General features: G+C 41.4%; 1 pseudogene; it reads right to left on the bottom strand.

Moving 5' to 3' along the window:
• Positions 1–23,732: 23,732 nt before the first annotated feature.
• LOC138643361 (uncharacterized) lies at positions 23,733–24,549 on the bottom strand (annotated as a pseudogene).
• Between the last annotated feature and the right edge of the window lie 280 nt (positions 24,550–24,829).

Here is a 24,829-nt window from a genome sequence, read left to right as displayed (position 1 = left end):
ATTCGCAGACAATCCTGAATTCTGTGACAGGTATAAACAAATTCTCAATAAATGCTCACTAGACATTATTGTCCTGACAATTGAATACCTCCAAAAGGAAATTATTGACGTTCAAAAAAGTATCCAGGCCATCGAGACCCAGCTCACTACCACACTTTCATCTACGGATTGGACCGCACTCAAAACAAAAACGGACAAAGCCATCGCAGAGTTCGAGAAGAACCTACAGGAAAGAAAGAGACTTAAGTTCCAGCGGGACAGTGAGGACTACGCCAACGACAAGGTGTACAGATGGAGCGACTCCTCCAACACCCCGAATTGGCGACAGCGCTACAACTCCAGGAGACCAGGATCCTTCAGCTCCGGCAGCGACTCCTCCACCGGTTCCAACAGGCAACATTTTTTAGCCACAGGCCGCAGGGGCGGACGATATCAAACAAACCCACCCGAAGAGCGCGGCGACAGAATGGTGACCCGAAGCCAGGTAAGCCAACCAATCAAGTGGTCAACATCTCCAGCTATTCCCTGTCACCAGCGGAACTAACGGTCCTACAGAAAGGATTATCTTTCTGTCCGACACCCCACTGGGATCCATTCCAACTTGAGAAGGACCTGCATCGATTCTACAGATCGATTAGACTTAAGACTCACTTTGGCAACATGCCAACAATGGACACAGCCGGCAGGCCCTCCGGACTTTCTGACACCATCCCGGCATTATCCATTTCTTCTCTGGGACTTCGTAACGTCAGCACCTTTTCACCTCCTCACTCTTATCATGCCGTTGAAACATTTATTTCTCTTGTAGACCGCGACATCAAATCCTTATCACATGAACAAAGATTGGGATTCTTTCCAACACATACCAACATGTCACTTGAAGAGAAACAGGCACTCTCCGCAATACGGTCTAATAATACAATTACCATAAAACCTGCTGACAAAGGGGGCGCTACAGTTGTAATGGACCGGTCACAATACCGTAGCGAGATACTTAGGCAACTGTCAGACACCAATACCTACAGGTCCATTCCTAGAGACCCCACCACAGTTATCACCAAAAAAATCAAGGACCTCGTTGGAGTATACCTGGACAACGGTACTATCGATAGCAAGATGGCTACATTCTTACAGAACCCCCACCCAATAATCCCAGTTTTTTACGTCCTTCCTAAAATACACAAATCTCTACAGAACCCCCCTGGCAGACCTATTGTGGCCTCAACCGATTCAGTCCTTTCACCACTGTCCATATTTCTCGAAAAAATCCTGACACCACTAACAAAAAACACTAGATCCTATATATTAGACACCAACCAATTTCTAGAGAAAATTAAACAGATACATCAGGTACCTCCCCACAGCCTTCTCGTCACCATGGACGTGAACAGTCTATATACATCCATAACCCACGAGAAAGGTATATGAGCCACCAGAGAGCTCCTGGAACGATCTGATATGTCTCAGAATGCCATATCCTTTTGTCTTGAACTTCTAAATATGGTCTTATTTGAAAATTATTTCCTATATGAGGACACATATTATGTCCAGTTGTGCGGGACCGCCATGGGTTCCAATGTGGCTCCGGCCTACGCTAATGCGTATATGGATTACTTCGAATCACATTACGTCTATAATAATGAGTCCTTTTCCCAACATGCTTTAGACTACTGTAGATACATAGATGATGTTTTCCTAATTTGGACAGGGTCATCAGATACCCTCGACTCATTCTTTTCTACCCTTAACTCCACTTTCCAAGAACTTAAATTCACTATCCATACCCATGCAACAGAAATTGCTTTCCTGGACACCTTGGTATTGAAAGACACCAACGGATTCCTACAAACGGACCTGTATACAAAACCCACGGACTGTAACAGCCTGCTACTTTATTCCAGCTGCCATCCCACCACCACTAAAAACAGTTTGCCCAGATCTCAATTTAAAAGAGTGTCCCGCATTGTAACGGACCCCGAGACGCGACAAGTCAGATTAACGTCCATGGCACAGAAATTCAGCGACAGGAATTATCCTTCTACTCTCTTGACGCAGGAACTTAACAGGTCCTACTGTCCACCCACTAGCCCCACGCCACGTTGTCCCCAAGAAAGGATACCGTTTGTCCATACCCATCATCCCTTCATGACTAAAATATACTCCGTCATCAAAAAACATTGGCCCCTTCTAGGTAGGGCCCACCCCGAAATCCCGTCTTTCAAGGTACCCGCACTTATGAGCACGAGGAGACCACCTAATATCCGCGATCAGATTGTCAGGGCTGACATGGGCAGCACACACCGGATACCTACCCAACAATTTTTAGGCTCACGACGCAACGGGACCTTCCCATGTTTGAACTGTGCTGCTTGCTCAAACGTAATAAAATCAGACAACGTGACCCACCCTAGGACTGGGAAGTCATATCCCATCCGTGGATTTTACACATGCGATTCTAATTTCGTGGTCTATACCATCAAATGCCCCTGCGGCCTACTGTACGTGGGCGAAACCACGCAACATGTACGCGATAGAATCGCTAGCCATAAGTCCACCATCAGATGTAACAAAACATGGCTTCCCCTGCCTGACCACTTTATTAAGGCGAGACACACGGTGGCCCAACTCAAATTCCAGGTTTTGGAGCAGGTACCCCGACCTAGACGGGGCGGCAATCATATCAAACAATTAAAATCTAGGGAGACTTATTGGATATATACATTGGATACACTTGCACCTAGGGGTCTTAATAGGGAAATAGATTGGCTGATATAGTTCTTTAAGCCTATTGATATTGTCCTTTTCTTTCCCCGCAGATCCGTTGATCACCCCGGTGAGTCCCCTAGCCACATTACTCTAGCTATGTCCATATTTTCATTTCATATTTTCATTTCATAAATGACCCCTTGTTAGTCTATTTGTGTAGTAATCGTACCCATATTATCGCTCATGTTATTTCTGCCACACTATATTTTGTCTTTTCTTACATGCACTACCCTTTTCTACATTACAAGTTCTAGCACTAGGTCCAATTTATTACCTTTGTGCCTGCCCTACACTTTCTATGTCACCACTATACCAGGCTATCATAGGTGACACTGCCCACACTAGCGCTTTGGCTTCGCTTTCTATGGCTGTGCATTGGAGCGCCTGAGTTCCCCAGCAACCAGGCATCAACAATATCGCCGGCCGCGCATGCGCAGTAGCGCTCCAGAGCCGCCTGCATCACTTCCGGTACCGCAGGTCCTACTTCCGGTTTGCGCCTTCATAACACAGCAGCGCCAGCCACACCACACACTGACTGCAGGGCGCGGGAGCGCCGCATATCTACTGCACTTATAAAGGTAATAGGTCTTCCCCTCTTCTACCATCTATTGGTTTAGCTACCATTACATTTATTTACGTACCTTTCCCTTACAGTACTACGCCTTACAGACCCCTACAGGGCTCTCTTTGCGAGATATACACACAGCTTACTGGCACCCAAGGTATATATTATACAGCATTTCACCTATAGCCTCTCATTATCTATGTATCCTCCCTATATACCCTCCATCTCACGTACCTCTGTCTTCTCCACAGTATATGCCTCTACCTACCAGGATCTTTTCCTCTCTTTTGTGCACATTGAAGGTAAATTGCATCTAGTAAAATTGCCCAAGTGTACTGTCATATGGTCTTGCTTCAGGAGTTTTAGCCTTACCCTGTTATCATGTTTCTAACCTCATGTCTTTCTTGCGGACATACGAAGTGTTATATATTATGGAAGTATATCAGATTACGCTACAGTTACTATGACAATTTTTCTCCCTTCCCCCCTTTTCCCCTCTATTTTATTTTGCATTTTTTTTCTCTTTTATCCAGGATGGGAACTTTATTTTTGTTGGACTTTATATACGGTGTATTTCATATATTGTATGTTCATGTATTTTTTTTGTCTGTTCTTTATTTTTTCTATAGCGATTATATGATTAAGGCCCTGGCAGGGCCGAAACGTCATTATAATTACCTTTGGTCGCTTTTCATGTCACCTAATTCTACTTTATATAAATAAAATCCTTCACTATTTGCAAAATATATATATAGAGTGTGCGGTGTACTATATTCTATATGTACGTAGGGCTGTCATAGCCCACTACACCTGCACCTCGCTCCCTTATTACCCTGAGTGCGCGCCAATTTTCTCTACATATCATGATATACAGTATACAAGATTTATTCTGGTGACCTAATAAAGACTCTTTCACAGAAACAAGTTGATTTACTTTAGAGCTGAAAGGAAATATAAAAAAAAGTCCTTCACCAAGTGTTAAACAACTCATATCTGATAGCATGGTGTCTTATCATTCCAATATCTATTTCTTGTGCTTACATGCTTTTCAGCAGGAGGTATATCAAAAGTGCTTTCAAAAATACCAGTCTTTATTGTATATAGATGATAAAAAGGTTAAAAATGTTGGGATTCAGCAGGATTTTTCAACCTTACTAGTAAACTGGAGATAATTTTAGTAAGTGTCTATCTAGAAAAAGATTCATTATTCTGATGACTTCTATAAAATAAAGCACAATGTTCCAGCCTTTGCTCATCTCTATTACTTTTAACTTGGTTGTTTTCAGACTTACTGTACGTATATTCCAACATTTATGTTTGTACTTATTACTTGATAGCTTTCAGGTCACAGTCATTGAAAAGTTCACTTTGTTCTTCAAGAAAGAGAAATTGTTTCGGAGAAGTAAAGATTTATTAGATAAACCACATAGCTTATGGGTAAACTTTTCATACCTGATACTTAGTTATGATTTATTTCTGCAATGTTTTGTGTCATTAAATTTCCTTTATTACTTTTTTTACTAACAATATCATCTTGTAAAAAAATCCACCAGTTTATGATCTATGCTAAAAATGAAAGAGTAAGTATTGTTGCCCTTTTCATTTAAGGATTTAATTCAGAGGAAGAGAATGCAAGATATAGAAACAAAGATGGAAAGAGGTAAACTATTAGAAGAGCAGGCATTTTTTGGTAAAATATTTTTTTTCTGTTTCAAACCACAGCGCATTCGCAATGATACTAAGACAATTATCTTCTGCACTATGGGTGGTAAATTATTTTAGACAAAATGATGGAATACATATACATGCTAGTTAGAGATGAACGAGCACTTAAGTGTTCAGATGCTCATTATTACTCAAACCAAGCAATCCCCAATGCTCGGATGCTCGTTTCAGGTAACGGGTATAATGGGAGTGTAGAATATTGGAGACATAATTCCATGTCAATCATCTGTATACTATTGGGCATGGAATTTAAAAAAATCATTCAGCACATGCTGTGGCAACATGATACCTGGCCAGCTCAAACAAAGGATTCACCTCCCCCTAGCTAGCTGGTATGTGACTTTATGACGCCCCAGGGTCCTGGTTGTCACAGTGGCATTGCTTTCCTCACGGAGAGAGTGATGTCATGCTTGGAAGCAATTGAAGATTCCTCTTAACAGGTAATTAGCACATACAACAACGTTCTGACTCCAGGCCAGAAGAAGGATCTCGACACCCGACTTCAGGGGAGCTGCTCTCTCTGGTCGGGAGGAGGAGTTAGTTGCTAGGCAGTTGGGAAGAATTAGTCAGTTGGTGCCGGACAGCAGACTGTAGCAGTCTGAGGCAGAAGGACGAGTGAGGGGCCATACAGCTTGAAGTGCTGTAGCTCTTACATAGCGATATAAAGAAGGAAGAACAGCTTTTAGCGAACGTGCCAGAGAGCGATGCACAGGAGAACAACAATAAGGGGGAATAGCTGCAACTGGGCTACCTCACCGATAGAGTGCAGATTCTGGTAACTGGAAGACTGAGGTTGTGTCATACTCTAGGAGGTACAGCAAAAACTGGTAGGACAGCTAGACTACATGTAACCTTTCTACCCTAATGCCCAGGACACACAGTTACACATAGAGCCCAGGTCATGATAGAGACCCTGTAAAAAGGCTCAAGTCACCTGTCATATGGGTTTGTGTCCCACTTCAATAAAGGACAGAGATAATTGAGTGGACCTTGCCAGAAGCCTTAGGCAGTAAGGGACTCCAATACCACCATGCTAAAAGGAAGGCTTTTAACTCCACCTGGTTAAAGGAGACTCTGAACTCGCTTCCAAGCCGGCCGGACCCTGCCTGTACCTGTGATTTAGTGCCCTGGACTGGGGCTGCCTGTTACCATCAGAAAACCAGGCAAAAAGACTGCACAACTGCATCCTTCATTCTTTACTGCACCACTCACCATCTTCCATCTATTCACCAGGAGCCTTGGGGATCTACTTCACCTGTGGGAAGTTATACCATCTGGCTGCCATAACATCACCCCAGAGGACCCCTTTAAGCAGCGTTGGTCATCCTGACCGAATACCACAGGTGGTGTCACGAACTTTATTTCAAAAACCCCTTTAAAGACGTTCTCTTTAACATGGGTGCCCAGGGCCGCAGACAGGGTCACCATCGCCGTACCACGTCATTTTAAGTACCGGACCCGATACTGAGTACGCCACGGCCCTGGCGTGTTCCATTTTGGCATCGCGAACAGGATGGACCGACCCTGAGAACTGGGTCATGTGCGCCTATGATATTCCCAAATATTACCTTTTGTAAATATCAATCACAGAACAAATAGTGCTCTAAATGAACCTCATCTTCAGTGTCTCCGTCCTATTTCTTAAATCTTTCAGTAATCCAAGAAGTACAGATACATTTCTGTGCACATGTTTACACTTTAATTATGTTGTTAAGATTTATGATCCAGATAATGTGCCTAAATCCAGACAAAATCCATTGCTTTTTAGTTGATAATAATCATTTTTTTCTTAAGCACCCTATTCATATTTATATTCACCTAACCATTTTAGAATGGTTATGTGAATGATCAGTCTGGTAAGAAACTGTAATAAATCAAGTGTCGTGATTAGAGATGAGTGAACTTGTCCAGACAACGTTCGCTAATCTCAAATTCGGCACAAATGCAGCACATTCAGATCAGTGTTTGCGTTCATGAGCAATTTTACGCAAACCCAGCAAAAGTCGGTCACAGTTCGGTAAATCATCATGTTTCCACTGAAGCTTTTGTAGTACTTTAGCTAGGATAGTGATGCTGTGTGATGAGCGGGGGTTATGGAGGGACGTGGTTGATGAGGGAGTGAGTGTGGACTCGTTAAAGGAGGGTCTGAAGAGATTATAGGAGTGGCGTGTGCTTATTAATTTTTTTATTCCCTTAACTTTGTGTGTTGATTCTGGCAACCAATCAGAGTGCAGAAACCATCCACAACGTCATGACACTAGGTCTTCTATGATTGGTTGCTGAAGTCACATGTTCCTGGCCATATAAAAAGTGGACATCTAGTGATAAGGTATTCAGGGACCCTCATAGCTTAACTACACATATATGAAACTCTATATGACTTATATTTCACCTCACTTGCTGAATCACTGTATTCTTCCACAAACTATGTACGTGATTGAAACTATTGCCAAATACTGTATTGCTCAAAGGAATAGTTAATAACGGTGTTGGTGATGGGAGCTATCAGATAGTAATGATTAATGAGCGTTGTCCACTCTAGTTATATTAATTATCTACTTTTTCACATGAGAACGGTTTTACACAGTCACTATTTTGCACACAGTAATAATGTGTACGCCCTATTCTGAAAGGGTATATAATACTACATGTTTAATAAATGGTATGGTTCTTATGCAGATACAACCTGTCTCTGTGTTAATCCATCTCGCTCGAGCGATCATAATAACATACAATATACTCTATGGTCTCTTTGAGACCACCCTAACACTAGTTTTGCTGGTGCCATTTGCTCACTGTCATAGTGAAGAGCAGTCGCTCCTGTGCTAGTGGCAGTGCTGCTGAAAGTGAACTTGCCAGTGAAAAAGATAGGATCCTGTCCTGTTTGAAATTGATCTTCCAGCATCAAAGTAGATTGTGCAAATAATGTGCGGCAATCTGTGGCAGCCCCATTAGCTACTCCAAATCATTTCTGATAAAACTGTGTTTCAGTGACAAATCAGAAGGCCAGATTTCCACTTAAAAATTGTTAGGCATAACAGTATTGTTCAGGCACACTAAGTAAATAAATAGTGATTGTTCTTTTAGTGACAGGTGACTGACAGCTGTGGGCCTAAGGTTGTGAAACAGCAGGTTACATGACCAAAAGGCTCCTTACAACATGAGTGGGGAAAAAGGGAGGTCATGGTGGAAGGGGGAATAGGCTTGGTGATCGATGTGTATGTGGGTTAGGTTACCGTCACACAGTGGCATTTTGATCGCTACGACGGCACGATTCGTGACGTTCCAGCGATATAGTTACGATCTCGCAGTGTCTGACATGCTCCTGCGATCAGGGACCCCTCTGAGAATTGTACGTCGTAGCAAATCGTTTGAAACTTTCTTTCGTCGTCTAGTGTCCCGCTGTGGCGGCATGATCGCATGGTGTAACAAAGGTGTGCCTTATATTGTATACGATGTGCGCATAGTAACCAACGGCTTCTACATCGCACATACGTCATGAAATTATCGCTCCAGCGTCGTACATTGCAAAGTGTGACAGCAGTCTACGACGCTGGAGCGATATTGTTACGATGCTGGAGCGTCACGGATCGTGCCGTCGTAGCGATCAAAATGCCACTGTGTGACGGTACCCTTAGGTGTTAATGTGATAATAATGTGATGTGTTAATGAAAGCTCAACTGAACAAACACCGCCTCGTCCTATCCTAAGATCACTGAGAACATCTATTACTGGCTGGCTTACTCGACTCCCTTCCTTTGGCAGCCGCACGGCAGTACGCCTTGTAGATTAGACTCAGAAAAACCATGTGCTCCAGTGGATGGCAAGCGCTGCATCAAGTGTTCTCTACTCCTCTTCCTTAAAGCCCCCCTTGTTTTCATCACAGTCCTCCAATAAAACCCAGATGATGGATATCACATTGACTATACACTGTAATACAGTTTAATATGCAATAAAACAGTAACTGGTTCAAGTCACTAAATTGGACTGAAAAATAAAGTAAAATAAAAACCAGAAAAATGAGACAAACTATCAATTGGCACCTAATCTTTTCTGGTCTCATTTGCCCCTTAAAGGGAATTTGTCAGCAGCTTTTTACTGCTTCATCTGGGAGCCGAATCTAATGATACATACTTAGGGTACCGTCACACAGTGGCACTTTTGTCGCTACGACGGTACGATTTGTGACGTTCAAGCGATATCCCTACGATATCGCTGTGTCTGACACGCAGCAGCGATCAGGGATCCTGCTGAGAATCGTACGTCGTAGCAGATCGTTTGGAACATTCTTTCGTCGCTGGATCTCCCGCTGTCATCGCTAGATCGGTGTGTGTGACACCGATCTAGCGATGCGTTCGCTTGTAAGCAGGGTAAACATCGGGTTACTAAGCACAGGGTTGCGCTTAGTAACCCGATGTTTACCCTGGTTACCAGCGTAAATGTAAAAAAAAAAAAACAGTACATACTTACGTACATTCCGGTGTCCGTCAGGTCCCTTGCCGTCTGCTTCCCGCACTCACTGACTGCCGGCCGTAAAGTGAAAGCAGAGCACAGCGGTGACGTCACCGCTGTGCTGTGCTTTCACTTTACGGCTGGCAGTCAGTGAGTGCGGGAAGCAGACGGCAAGGGACAGACACCGGAATGTAAGTATGTACTGCTTGTTTTTTTTTACGCTGGTAACCAGGGTAAACATTGGGTTACTAAGCGCGGCCCTGTGCTTAGTAACCCGATGTTTACCCTGGTTACCCGGGGACTTCGGCATCGTTGGTCGCTGGAGAGCTGTCTGTGTGACAGCTCTCCAGCGACCACACTACGACTTACCAACGATCACGGCCAGGTCGTATCGCTGGTCGTGATCGTTGGTAAATCGTATAGTGTGACGGTACCCTTAGTTTACTGAGTCTAGTGGTTCTTAGATTAAGCAATTCAGCAGGGCTGAGAAAGCTAACCCCCTCACCAGGCTCTTTATTTACATTGCCTATTGACAGTGAACTGCTTATCACAGGAGGAGGCATGGTCGGACTAGCATGCGTGACAGGTGATAAAACTTTCAAAGTAAGTAAAATGCAGCACACTGCCTGAAATAGTAAACACTTAATGTCTTAATGTTGGGCTAATGGGAGAAGGATAAGTAATAATCTATGAGGAATGGGCTAAGATTCCTCAGAACAGCCAGAGTGTGCAATATAAACTATTAAACATGCTTGTAGTTGAATAATTATGAGACTGCAATAGTCATAATAAGTGGTATTTAGTGTTCAATTTGAGGAAACAACTTGTATAAGTTATATTGTCAAGGACTATTTTTGGTTCATATATCACATCTCATATTTATATACAAAGTCGCAGATGGTCTCTGATTAATCAAATAATTTACTCTGACTATTTATAACTCAATTGGTAGATGGGTAATGATCATCATAAGTAATATATATGTTATAATGCCGCCACTTTGTCCTGCTCACGACACACATACTCATTATACTGCATAATATTTAAAGACTACCTTTGATATGTGTTGTTAAAAGTGTTCACATAAGGTTTGTTTTTACAACTGCGTCATTAAATGGTGTCCTACATCTTGTGTCCAATCCACCTAGGCACTTTGTTTCTGGAGCAATAATTTATGACCATTATCTCTCTCTGCTCTGTATGACAAGCGATCAATGTGAACATATGCGGTGCTTTAATTTTATGTGTTTTGTATCGCTCACCACAAAAAACACAGGTTGTTACAATAAAGGAACAATTGCTATCTGCAGTCTACCTTGAAAGAGCATAATTCAAGATTACTGACTTTCTGTAATGATACAGTAGAGGAAACATATTCCTTCAGGGGTATTTTTTTTTAAATTAATTAATTATGAGTTCTAAATATTTTTTTTTCAATTGCGCTTCATTAAAAATGTCGTTTGCAGTTTATAGGCTATGTGTAAATGAATGAACAGAACATACAGAATATCTCATATCTTCCTTCTTCTGGGCTTATGTGGTTATAAACAGCCGGAAGGAGCTCAGGCTCAGAAGAAGAAAGATAGAAGAGTTTACATTTTTCATCAGAATGAACTTTCTGAAAGATTCTCAATTAAATCATTGTGCAGCTAGATACAGAAAGTGCAATGTAGAGGCTATAGATGAAAAATGATGCAAATGTTTTAATGAAACTCAAATGCAAAAACATTTTTTATCCACAAATAAATGCTTCAAATGGGAACTGTGAAAATACTTTTTTAGAAATCACACAGATATAGCCAAGTTTACACTGTACATAGATAACACAGCATTAGGATATTATGGCAAAAAAAGGTGATTTGACTCAACATCAGCCAATGACTTGTGCAATCTTAGGTTATTTTGATCCTTTTTTAAGGGAAGGTTCAGATGAGTGTATTTTCGATAGAAGTGTGATTCGACAAACTGGATCTCACTCAGACCAAAGTTATGCTTTGGGGCCATGTCTGATTTTATTTCCTTGGTCAGTCTGTCTAAAGGAAATAAATTTCTCCCTTTTCTTCTCATTTGAGAAAATCATATTACACTATGCTCACACTGAAGATGTTACTATGGCAGCAAGGACCGGTTAAAAGCCCCAAACACTAATTTATTGCAGCCTATTGTGCAAGAGGTGAAACATCCAAATCAATATTAAAAAAAGTGTTTAAAAACTTAACACAAAAAATGAACACAGAAAAATAAAATAACAAAAAACGATAAATGAAATAAAAAATGCTTAAATTATCCCTTTTTAACATTTTGAAAAGAAAAAAACATTTAATATGTACACATCTGTAAAAGTCTGATTTAAAAAATAAATTAAAAAAATGTTTCAAACATCTTGAAGAACACACTGCAGGTCTTCTGTGGATGTAGGCTTGCAAATATCCTTCTGTCTCTTCTTCTAATCCCACACAGAAAAAATGATGTTAGGATGAGGCCTCCATGGGGGTCTTATAATCAATTTCAAAACTATTCTTCTTTATGCTAAAGATTGTTCTTAATGCTATTGGTTGTATGTTTCTGGCCAGTGTCCTACTGTAGATTACATTTTAAACTAATGACATATCTCCCTCATGCTATTGAATAATGGATAAGTGTCTACCTGCATTGGCTCCAAAGAGAGCCCTGATCTTAAATTCATTGACTATCTGGGAGTATATGAAAAGTCAGAAATATTTGCACAAGATTAGAATCTGCATTTAATTCTCGATATATCTATCAATATATTCTAAATAGCGGCATATAAAAGTTTGGGCACCCCAGGTCAAAACTACTGTTGTGAACAGTTGAAGATGAAACGATTTCTAAAAGGTCTAACGTTAAAAATGACATATTTCCTTTTGTATTTTAGGCAAAAAAAATTATATATGCATAAATTATGTTTCTAAACACTGTATATATATATTTTCATCTTTTACATTTTAAAAATTCCAAAAAGGAAAAAGGGATCATGCAAAAGGTTTGGAACCTTGCATTGTTAATACCCAGGAGCACAGCTTGTAAACACTTTTCGTAACCTGACAAGAAACTTTCAATTCATGTTTAGGGTATTTTAATCCATTCTTCATTGGAAAATCCTATTATGTGAGATTCTTGGGTCTTCTTACATGCACTGCTATTTAGAGGACTAGTCACAGATTTTCAATTATGTTCAGATCAGGGGACTGTGAGGGCCATTGAAAAACCTTCAGCTTGCTCCCTTTAAGAGGTCTTTTGTGGATATTAATGTTTGTTTAGGATTGTTCTTAGTGATGAGCAAACATGCACAGATAACATGCTATCTGAGGATGCCCAGGTGTTATCCGAGTATCTTGGGCATGCTCAGATAATTTTTTTTAGCCCCTGGGGCTGCATGTTTTGCAGCAGAAGACACCAACAACACATAAAGGGATTGCCTGTTTGTTAAGCAATGCCCACATGTGTTGTGGCTGACTACCATTGCAAAACATGCAGCCACAAGGACATGAAAATATTACCTGAGCACGCTCAAGATACTCGGATAACACCTAAGCATCCTCAGATACCATGTTATCTGAGCATGTTTGCTCATCACTCATCATTAGTCATTTGTAGAAGCCATCCTCTTTTCAAGTTCAGCTTTGTTTTTTCTCCACACATACCCTTGATCATTGCGCCAAAGAGTTCTATTTTATTTTCATTGGTTCACAGAATTTGTTTTCAACATGCATCAGACTTGTTTAAATGTTACTTTACATACGTCTGATGTTGAATTTAATGGTGAAGATGCAGGAAAAGTTTCTTCTTTCTTCTGATGGCTCTTCCATGAAAACCATACTTATGCACTTTTCTATGAATAGTAGAAAAATGTACCACAACTTCATAGTCTGTTAAATCATTATGAATGTCTTTTTCAGTCAAGCAGGGTTTCTGATTTGCCTCTTTATTGATCCTACAAGCAGCTCTCACTGAAATTTTGCTTGGCCTTCCAGACCTTATCTTGACCTCCACTATTCCTGTTAATTGCCATTTCTTAATTATATTTCGATTGGAGGAAAGCACAACTTAAAAACTCTTTGCCATGTTCTTATAGCCTTCCCCTGCTTTGTGTGTCTCAACCATTTTCATTTTCAAAGTGCTAAGGAGCTGTTGAGAAGAACCAATGGCTACTGTTTTTTGGCACAGTTAGAGGAGGCTGGGTTTTTGCAAAGCTGGTAAGTTTGGACCACTTGCCCTTTACTAACGATGATAGTGAACAAACCATTACCCTAACAGGCTAATCAAGCTCTGAAACTTTTGGTGAAAGTTATCACAGCATACAAATATGCTAAAGAGTGCAAAAATTTTGCATTGGTTAATGCATTGGTCAATTTTCATTCTTGTAATTTTTAAAATATAAAAATATTACAATATATTGTTGTTGCTGTTTTTGCCTAAAATACAAAGGAAATGTGTAACATTTAACTTTAGGCCTTTCAGAGATAATTTCATATTCACCTTAGTTAATGTTTCACAATAACAGTAATTTTGACCAGGGGTGCCCGAACTTTCACATACCACTGTATCTACAGAGAGAAATAATTTAATGCAAAAAGGGCAACATGACCTATCCACAGTCAATAAATCACAACAGTATAATATAAAAAAAAATCAACAAACTGCGTCAAGGAGGAGAAAAGAATGTCAGAATGGTGACATTTATAAACAGCTTATAATTTGAAAGGAACATCCTATCAATACCACTGTATGATGCAGACGTTATGAGGAAGAAGTATTTGGTCTGCTATAAGTTAATGCCGTTCAGGTTGACGAAACACAGTAAAAAATAGTCTCCAAGTCAGATACAAAATAAGGCCTGAAGAAGGACAGTCTGTTAACACTCACAACACCTGTTGACACTCGGGGACCTGTTTCATTGGTATCAGAGGTCATAGCAAGCCCTCCCTACTCGTGTGTCCTTTACAATATTAGCCACATTTATTTTGAAAAGCGTGATCATTGTGGAGTTGTTTTATGAAAAATGCATTCTTTATTTGATTTGCCGCTTACTCATTGTTTCATGCATGCTCGCAAACAAGCCTTTAGATTTTTAACAGTCCTGGGTTTAAACATCTTAAGAATTCAAACGACAAACATTCTCATCAAGTTTTTTTGAACAGCTTATACATTATGTTGATTAGCGGCTCAGTGTTACTAAGAGATTGCTGCTTATAATTTGGCTTGCTTTGATAGAACTTACAGGTGGTGTTTGTGATTAATGCTATTATTCATTTTTGTTAACTGTCCTTCCTATTTTTCTTAGATTTTGGAATAATTCCAGGCTGTTAAAGAAACTTTTAATGAAGAGAAAGTACTAAGCAAAGCAGGGAAATAATAAATTTATTCATATATATTCAACTATATATTATTTTAGAATGTCCATATACCAAAGAATTTAAATACAAAACTCAAATTGGGAGATGAGGCATCAAAATACAAAATGCAATTTAGGCATAAAATCTACCCAGAGTGTATATAGTTGTTGTAGATTCAATATTCCATTTTTGTGTTTGCACTTTTGTGCTTTGTGTAAGATAGTTTGGATTCTTGCTGTTACCAAATTTCTGGACTTTGTTTAATGAATGTCACAAGACAATGCCATCTCTGCTTAACCACTGTTGCATGTTTCCCAAAATGAGTCTCCTGACATACTCTCTCTGCTATACCATGTTATTTAATCTGCTGTTCCAGGGTGTCAGTTTTTATATTTAACTAGATGGTGGCCCAATACTAACGCATCGGGTATTCTAGAATATGTATATACCATACATACTCGAGTATAAGCCGAGATTTTCAGCCCAAATTTTTGGGCTGAAAGTGCCCCTCTCGGCTTATACTCGAGTCACGGTGGGTGGCAGGGTTGGTGGGTGAGGGGGAGAGGGCGCTGAGGCATACTAACCTAGTCCCGGCGATCCTGGTGCTCCCCCTGCCGTCCCACGGTCTTCAGGTGCTGCAGCTCTTCCCCTCTTCAGCGGTCACGTGGGACCGCTCATTAGAAAAATGAATATGGACTTCACTCCCATAGGGGTGGAGCCGCATATTCATTTCTCTAATCAGCGGTAACGGTGACCGCTGATAGAGGAAGAGGCTGTGGCACCGAAGACAGTGTGACAGGCAGGGGCAGCGTCAGGAGCGCCGGGACTAGGTAAGTATCTCATATTTACCTGTCCACTATATATATCAAAGCAGGGTGTGACTAATATATAAAATTTAACTTTTAATAAACAATACTAAAAATGGTATAAAAAACCACGTAAGAACAGACATAAAGGACTCACAAAACACATTCCCATGTATGGGGGGAATTCTCAAATCACCAAGTCCCTGAGACCTTCCACATCGACGCCTCAGTGTCGGTCTATACAGGGAACAAAAATAGGAAAAGACCACTCCTACCAGGGGAGCATATAGCATATACAGAAAATATATCCGCACTGTCTATAATGTGTTCCCATCAATTTCCTGGGAATATACAAAGAACGCATATATCCTGTCTCTGTCGTTCTTCTAGAGACCTGCACAGTGTAAAAAAATGGAACGATCTCACCTCTGGGCTTCTTCTCTTATAACGGCGAGGTCGCTCGAATCCGCAGCATAAGGGAGGGGGGGTCCACAGTTTTGACCACACATATACCCATCCACGCTGTCCGGAATATCAATTAACCCCAATAAACTAAACACATTTCTTTCCCTACGCGTTTCGTTTATGGTAAACTCATCAGGGGAAACTCATGTATAGTCCCTCCACCTCCGTGGGGAACCCTTCAACCTAGGGGTATGCTCATCATCATTGTATGACGGCGTTCTAGTCATATAAATAGCCCGCCCTGTGCTGTGTGGGACTGAGCGGTATTGCGTCATTTCCTATGCACCCCATTGGAGCGCAGATCTTGGACCGCACGCGTCACTTCCGGTGACGCGCGTTGGTCCGTTGCTATGGCAGCACTGCCCATAACCAGTAACAGGAATTCTGGCGTCTACCGACGCTGTGCGTATCTCTTCCGGTGGAGCGCACATGTCCGGTTGCTATAGCAGCACAAACGCCCGACCGTAACCTCAGGTCCAGGCGATCCTGCTACTTATTAGCGTTCGGAGTCCCGGGATAGCGCTGCATCAGGCTGTGTAGAAATGCCTCTGCAGCGTCACAGAACAGAAGAAGTGTGAACTATCCTTCCCCAGGTACTAAGCATGCCCATTATTATATGCCAACCTGTTTATCATAACGGACCACTTCTTAGTATCATTAATCCTACCATAACCTTCACTCAGAAGGGAGGATCTTACCCGTGGGCACATGCTGGCTATATTCCAAGAGAGGGGGTAGGAGACACCTGCATCGGGGGGCATAAAAAGGCCAAAATATCCATAAGAAGCTGTCCCAGAAATGTAGGAGGGTCCCAATAGAGGACAGGTATAATGGATATATGATATATATATAGAGGAACATATATTAGACCCTGTATTTAAAAGAGACATGTTTAGAAAAAACTTATTTGGAAAAAAGCATATATTTTGAAAAACCGCATATATTTTGAAAAAACTTGACGAGGCCCACAGGAGAGATGGGAGGTTAACGGGGTAGAGTCTAACAACAGGATTGGTGCAAAGGAAAAAATAGGATAGTGACGTGTGTCCCCCCCCACTCTCCCTACCAAAACTCCTATCTCTAATAACCTACCTAACCATGGAGGTTGGCACCCTAGGATAGACACGCAAGATTGGCGCCCCCATTCCACGACGGCTGTCCCTAATCGCGGTCCTGAACAAACCCTAGTGTGAAGATGTAAGAGGGATGAAGGAAGAAAAGGATCCATCTGTATACCTTTAACTCTCCAGAAAGCAACTATATGTCAGGATCTCATTTAGGCCTCCAGGTGTTTGAGTTTTCAAACGAAAGATCCACCTTGTTTCACATTGTAATAGCATTTGATCCCAATTCCCTCCCCTCTTAGGTGCACCAACCCTGTCAATCCCCATGAATTTGAGCCCTCGGCTGTCACCACCATGTTCCGTGTTTATGTGTCTGGCCAGGGGTGTATCTCTATTAAGGGCAATATCTCTCAGGTGTTCCCCAACACGTCTTCTAAATTCACGTATCATTTTGCCTATGTATTCTAGGCCGCACTGGCAGACTGCTCTGTAGATAACCCCCTTTGACCTACAATTGACAAAATGGTAGATCTCATACTCTTTCCCCGTCACTCTACTAATGAATTTCTTGTCCACTGTGATCACGGGACATGCTACACACCCACTACATTTGTAGCATCCCTTTGGTGGTTTTGGGAGCCATGTGTCATTCACAGGTGGTGAATAGTGGCTATGTATTAGTCTATCCCCTACGGATCTACCCTTCTTGAAGGTGATCCTCGGGGAGTCCCCCACCATCTCTCCAATGTCCTCGTCCATATTAAGAATGGACCAATGCTTCTGCAATATTGTCCGTATATTTTGGGCCCCATTATTATAGGTGGTGACGTATCTGCAAACCGGCATCTCTTCCCTCGTTGGAGCTGGCACCAGTAGACTGTTTCTGTTAACATCTTTAACCTCATTGAAGGCCTTTCTCAGGATCCCCTCCGGGTATCCTCTGGCCAGAAAACGTGTCTTCAAGTCATCAGCCTGTATTTTATACTCTTCATTAGAGGAGCAATTCCGTTTTGCTCGCAAATACTGGCCTTTCGGAATGCCCCTCTTAAGGGGCACCGGATGATGGCTGTCCCATCTCAGAAGGGCATTTGTAGAGGTAGGTTTTCTATAGGTTCTAGTATCCAGATGTCCATCTGGCATCTTCTGGATATATAGATCTAGGAACGGTAGTTTGTCCTTATGATATTCAAATGTAAAAGACAAGCCCAACTGATTGTTGTTTAGTTTAGATACGAAGTTCGTCAAGGTTACAGCATCCCCGTTCCAAATTAATAGCACGTCATCTAAATAACGGGACCAAAAGGCTATGTTGGCCTGTTCCTCCGCAAAAGTGTCCCCAAAAACCTCGGACTCCTCCCACCAGCCCAGGAGCAAATTTGCATAAGCGGGCGCACAGGAATTACCCATAGCGGTGCCCCTGAGCTGGTGGAAGATAGAACCATTGAATAGAAAGAAGTTTGTGGTAAGACAGAACTCGAGTAAGTTCAAGATAAATTTATTGTGACTTGAAAACTGTTGGCCTCTACTTTTAATGAAGTACTCCACTGCCCTTAAGCCGTCACAGTGCCGTATCGACGAATAGAGTGCCTCCACATCGATACTACAGAGTAGGGCCTCCGGTTCTAGGGTTAATCCATCTATTTTCCTCAAAGGGTCCATTGAGTCTCTCGTGTATGAGTTGAGCGATGTCACATGTGTTTTAAGAATCTCATCAAGGTATATTCCCACATGGTGGCATAGATTGTTAATTCCTGAGACAATGGGTCTCCCTTTGAGTGGGATAAGACCCTTATGGACCTTTGGGAGGCAATAGAATGTTGCCACCGTTGGATATTGGGGCAATAGATATTCATATTCATTCTTATCGATTAATCCCTCACTTAAGCCTCCATCTAGGATTGACTTAAGTTGTTTTTTATATAATGAGGTAGGGTTTGAGGAGACTTTTTCATAGTTTTCCGGGTCCTTCAGGATCTTCTCACACATATTTACATAGTCCTCATGGTTCATTACTACTGTGTTGCCCCCTTTATCTGAAGGCTTAATTATGATTTTGGGGTCCTTCTCTAGGCCCTTTAACGTCTCCATTTCTGATCTGGACAAATTGTACTTCCCCCTCATTGGTTCTGTTTCCAATTTCTCCAGATCTCTGGTCACCAGCTCCTCAAAGATGTCGATTGCAGAACGGTCACCCTGTATTGGGGGCATTTTTTTACTTTTATTTTTTAAGTTAGTAAATGGACCCTTCCCCGTATTCTCTGGGGTTGAATCTGCCAAGTCGTACAAGAACCTCACATCCGCCAACAGGGTATCTGGTATGTCCATGTCTCTACACATCCTCTTATCCTCTCTCACAAAAAACTTCTTCCACTTGAGCTTTCTTGTGAAAAGGTGTAAATCTTTCACGCTCTCAAACGCTTGGAAGTTGGATGTGGGGATAAAGTTTACCTGTCCACGATCCACACGCCGGGCGTCGCTCCATCTTCCCGGCGTCGCTCCATCTTCCCGGCGTCTCTGCGCTCTGACTGTTCAGGTCAGAGGGCGCGATGACGCATATAGTGTGCGCGGCGCCCTCTGCCTGATCAGTCAGTGCGGAGAGACGCCGGGATGAGACGCTGGGAGCTGCAAGCAAGAAAGGTGAGTATGGCTTTTTTTTTTTTATTGCAGCAGCAGCAGCAATGGCACAGCTTTCTATGGTACATCAATGGGGCAATAATGAACGGTGCAGAGCACTATATGGCACAGCTATGGGGCAATAATGAACGGTGCAGAGCACTATATGGCACAGTTATGGGGCAACAATGAATGGTGCAGAGCACTATATGGCACAGCTATGGGACAATAATACACGGTGCAGAGCACTATATGGCACAGCTATGGGGCAACAATGAACGGTGCAGAGCACTATATGGCACAGCTATGGGACAATAATAAACGGTGCAGAGCACTATATGGCAGTTATGGGGCAACAATGAACGGTGCAGAGCACTATATCGCACAGCTATGGGACAATAATAAACGGTGCAGAGCACTATATGGCACAGTTATGGGGCAACAATGAACGGTGCAGAGCACTATATGGCACAGCTTTCTATGGGGCAATAATGAACGGTGCAGAGCACTATATGGCACAGCATTCTATGGGGCAATAATGAACGGTGCAGAGCACTATATGGCACAGCTATGGGGCAATAATAAACGGTGCAGAGCATTGTATATGGGGCACAGCTTTATATGGAGCATCTATGGGGCAATAATGAACTGTATAGAGCATTATATGGGGCTCCTGATTCAATATGGATATTCAAAATCACTTAACCTACTGATGTCTCAATTAATTTTACTTTTATTGGTATCTAATTTTATTTTTGACATTAACCGGTAGCTGCTCCATTTTCCACCCTAGGCTTATACTCGAGTCAATAAGTTTTCCCAGTTTTTTGTGGCAAAATTAGGGGGGTCGGCTTATACTCGGGTCGGCTTATACTCGCGTATATACGGTAGTTTATTTATGAAGATTTCAGAATAATACAATGAATACACAGAATTTTCTGGGGAAAATATATTTATTATCATTACATTTTATTGCTCATAGAACTTAATACAATTGAATGAAATTATGAAACAGATCATCAAAATACATAAGCCATTACATAAATATCTAACTGTATTTAAATAAATCATCGAATAAAAGAAGTACATCGACACTAATATATTTGTTAACAATATTAACCCAATATATTTTTGTACACCACATTTTTTGTAACTACCTTTTCACTACCTATAAGCAACTTTCCTTGTAACAGGAAGAACTTGCACCTTGACGTTGGATCTCATTTTAACTCTTGAAAATGCAACGTAGAGTTGTCCATGACCAAAAACAGGCTCTGGCAGATATATGCCAACACGGTGTAGAGTTTGACCTTGTGACTTGTTTATTGTCATGGCAAAAGCTGGTTTAACTGGAAACTGTTGACGCCGAAGCCTAAACGGAAGACCGGTGTCTGAAGGACATAAATCAATCTGTGGAATGAACACTTCATCTCCTTTTCTTGATCCAGTGATCACTCTTGCTTGGATGACGTTAGAATGGAGTCCAGTAACAATAAGGGGAGTTCCAACTTTGAGTTGTAGTCTGTGGGATGGCATTCCTGATGGCGTAAGACTATTTAAAAATTCAACTGGATAATTTTCTCGTCCATCTTCATTATCTACATCCACTGAATCATCACTTTTGTACAACTTATACTCTCCAGGCATTCTATCCATCACTCGGGAATTTAGCAGAGCCACGTCGTTGGTCGTTCACATCAATTTCAATGCATTGTCCAAAACATCACTTACGATGCAGTCAGTGCACAACATGTCTTCTGGTATTTCAATAATTTCTTCTCCACGGTTGTATTCATTGCTAAGTTCACCGTTACCAAGTTTAAGAAGCCAGTTGCTATAATCTGGGTCAAAAGATTGCATGTTGTTAATTAGTTGGTGTTTATTAAACTGTTTCCAAAGGTCAGCCATTTTTAAGCTGGACTTGATAACATCTGTTCTTGTTCCATTTGGAATGACTGGAAGACATTGCCTAAAATCTCCACCAATGACAAAAACTTTACCCCCAAATGGAATTTCATTTTTTTCTGCAACAATTGTAGTCATTACTTCATGTAGAAGTCTATCAATTAAGCTCAAAGTGTATTTGGGTGCCATGGTGCACTCGTCAAGAATGAAAAGGTTTGCATTCTTTAACAGTCTTCCTGCAAATGTGTCTTGTTTTATTCTGGAAACAGAGATTTCGTTGACTGGAACTGGTATTCCAAAGAGTGAATGGATAGTGCGACCTCCTCGTAAAAGGTTTGCTGCAATACTGTTGTAGCTGATGGCAATACGACTTTTCCCAACCCTCAACCGTGATGCATTAAAACTTCATAGAGGTATGTTTTACCGCTCCCTCCTGGACCGTCAATAAAGAAACATTTTGGCCTTGCATCTGCTTGGTTTTCTTTTCTATAGCGCTCACAATAGTGTCATATGCAATCCGTTTATCACGCCGTAAGCAGTGTTAAAGGGGCAGGACGGCGTACTGGGACCCGCACCTGTCCCTACCACTTTAATGGGGCCCTGGCTTTCCCTTATCTCGGGGGTACCTATGATGGTTATCATACAGCGTATCCCTGTCTCCTGTGCAGGCCCTATCAGTGGCCCCCTCTCCCCCCAAAGGAGGTGGACTGCACCAGTGTAATAATACAACAAATAACAGGGTATACAGACAAGGTAACTAAAAGTCTCAAACTCACCAAATGCTCACACAACCACAGAGGAAACACAGAGAAGGGAAGAGAAGGAATAAACTAGGAAGGAAAACAGGTTAGACATGCAACCAAGACAGCAGATACCAATCTCTGTAAATAAACCTCCAACACCAAGACTAAGCTCCTTCAACCTCCAAGCCAGGAAGTAGAACTGATCACTGACAATAGCTGAAGTCAGGACTGGGTCTATATAGAGGATCAGATTACAAAATCCACTTCAGCTGAGAGAGACCCAGCTCTCAGCAACTCAGCAATAAGGTTAACTCCTGCACTGCTGGCACAAAGCAGCCAGGTCAGAATATAGGTGAAGAGCTTCTGTTCACTGTGTGTGAATGAGGCCCAGAGCGCTGCGGTTCTCTGGAACCTCTCTGTCGCGGTAGCCCCTTGACACCATTGTTGTTCATTTAAGGAGTTTCTTTTCTCTGTTGCCACAATAATTCGTAAGCTTCGTCATGCTCTGGAACTTGTGGAACTTGAATTGCAGGCTGTGGCAAATTAAAGTCTGAAAACGTTTTTCCATGCAGTAGTAAGACATTTTGGACATCTTGCATGGCATAAGATTTGCAATTTTGACAATTTCCACTTCTGTTGTGAAATTGTAAGCAGTAATCCTCAATTAGATCTTCTTTAAAATTTGACCAAAGATGAGCCTGATTTGTAGGTGGTCCAAAAACACAGATGTAGGAAAACAATTCACGAAGTTGCTTAGGCATATTTAGGGCAACTTCGTCTTCTAAAGTAAGTCTCCACACAGTATCATCCAATAGAAGTCCTAAACCCAAAGCTGCAGCTTTAACTGTATCCTGCAATACTCCGTTAACTCTTTTCAAATCGTCCTAACTTGTAGCTCCTTTGACATGCAGTAGTAACAGCCGAAGGCAATATCTTTCTTGATCCTTGACACTAATAGTATACATGCGTCCAATTATTCTGCTAACATCTCGTTGTCTTGGATTCCAAGTTTAATTCCAAACGTAATGCTCTGGAATCTCTCAGTGCAAATACTGCCTTGCATTTTCGTCACGTTGGTTCAGCAAAAACCATTCCATTGATGTTGACGTTGTGCTTAAAGTTTTTGAGACATCTTTGATTTCAACATCTTCAAAGAAATAAAGCTGCTGTTGATTTGGTAAATGAATAGCTAAACATATAATGGCATGGGACTGTGAATGCATTGGAAACGCAAATATCCTCCAAGCAGCTTCTGGAGCACTAACGTATCTTCAGTCAACAAAAGTTGTTGATTCATCGTGATTGACTGCTGTCTGTTGTATTTCGATGTTAGCTTTGTCATGCCCCTTGTAGATGTACTTGAAAAGATATTTTACACTTTTTATTAAAGCACAGATTTCTACGTTAATGTCAGAGTTGTAGCGTTTTGATAAGTACGGGTTGTATGGGACTATCCATGAGTTACTTATAATTTTTTTTGTTCAAACAATGTTATCAATGTGTTATCGCCGGTAGGATGGGTAGCCATCCAAGTCTTTAATATTGTGCTGTTTCAACTCCTTTGGAAACCCTTTTGTACATTTTCCAATTTCCATGCATGGACTTTTTGGGATTTGCTACACCACATGGGCCATGAACCATATGAGAGACTACAATATTATACAGTTCAGGATACTTTTCTTGGTTAGGAATATCAGCCCACATTATGTTGTTAATTTCTTCCGCCGTGCGAAACTTGGAATCTGCGTCTAAGATAATTAGTATATGCGCATGTGAGAGGCCTAGTTTCTGAAACTCTATGACGTGTACCATTACTACGACTGTTACAAAAAGCCCATTTTTGATGTCTTTCAAAAGGTTGCTGAGTTTCAGTCAAAATACGCGTGCGACTAAGTCCGGTCTGTGTTCAACCTTTTGCCAGGGTTCTAGATTTTTGGCAATTTCCGGTCATTTAGGATTACAGGTCATTGTCACAAAAATGTCAGGTCTTCCATACTTTGTTACTATTGCCATTGCATCTTGATAACGCTGTTGCACGTTACGGGGGCTACCTTCAAATGATGACGGGAGAATTACTGTTTTTCCAATTGGAATTCATTTTTCAATTGATTGTTTTTGCAAATGTTCTTGAAGAACACAGTAGTCTTCAACTTTAAGTTGTTTTTGGTTCATTCTTATGAAATTTAGACGATTAGCTTCAATTTTAACATATGCGTCAACTGAGTACTGTTGTGTCAGTTTCCCACCATTTAATATAGGATTGAAGCAATTTCGGACAGACAGAAGAAAACTGTAGTATTGCAGCTGTGTAATTCTTCTTGAAGTTCCTTGTTGGCTTAGGTATTCATGCCACCCTTGATCACCTCTA

Source organism: Ranitomeya imitator, chromosome 6 (genome assembly GCF_032444005.1).
Source record: "Ranitomeya imitator isolate aRanImi1 chromosome 6, aRanImi1.pri, whole genome shotgun sequence".
Lineage (NCBI taxonomy): Eukaryota > Metazoa > Chordata > Amphibia > Anura > Dendrobatidae > Ranitomeya > Ranitomeya imitator.
Note: the sequence above shows the minus strand (reverse complement) of the source record. Positions and strands in the feature narration are given on the sequence as shown.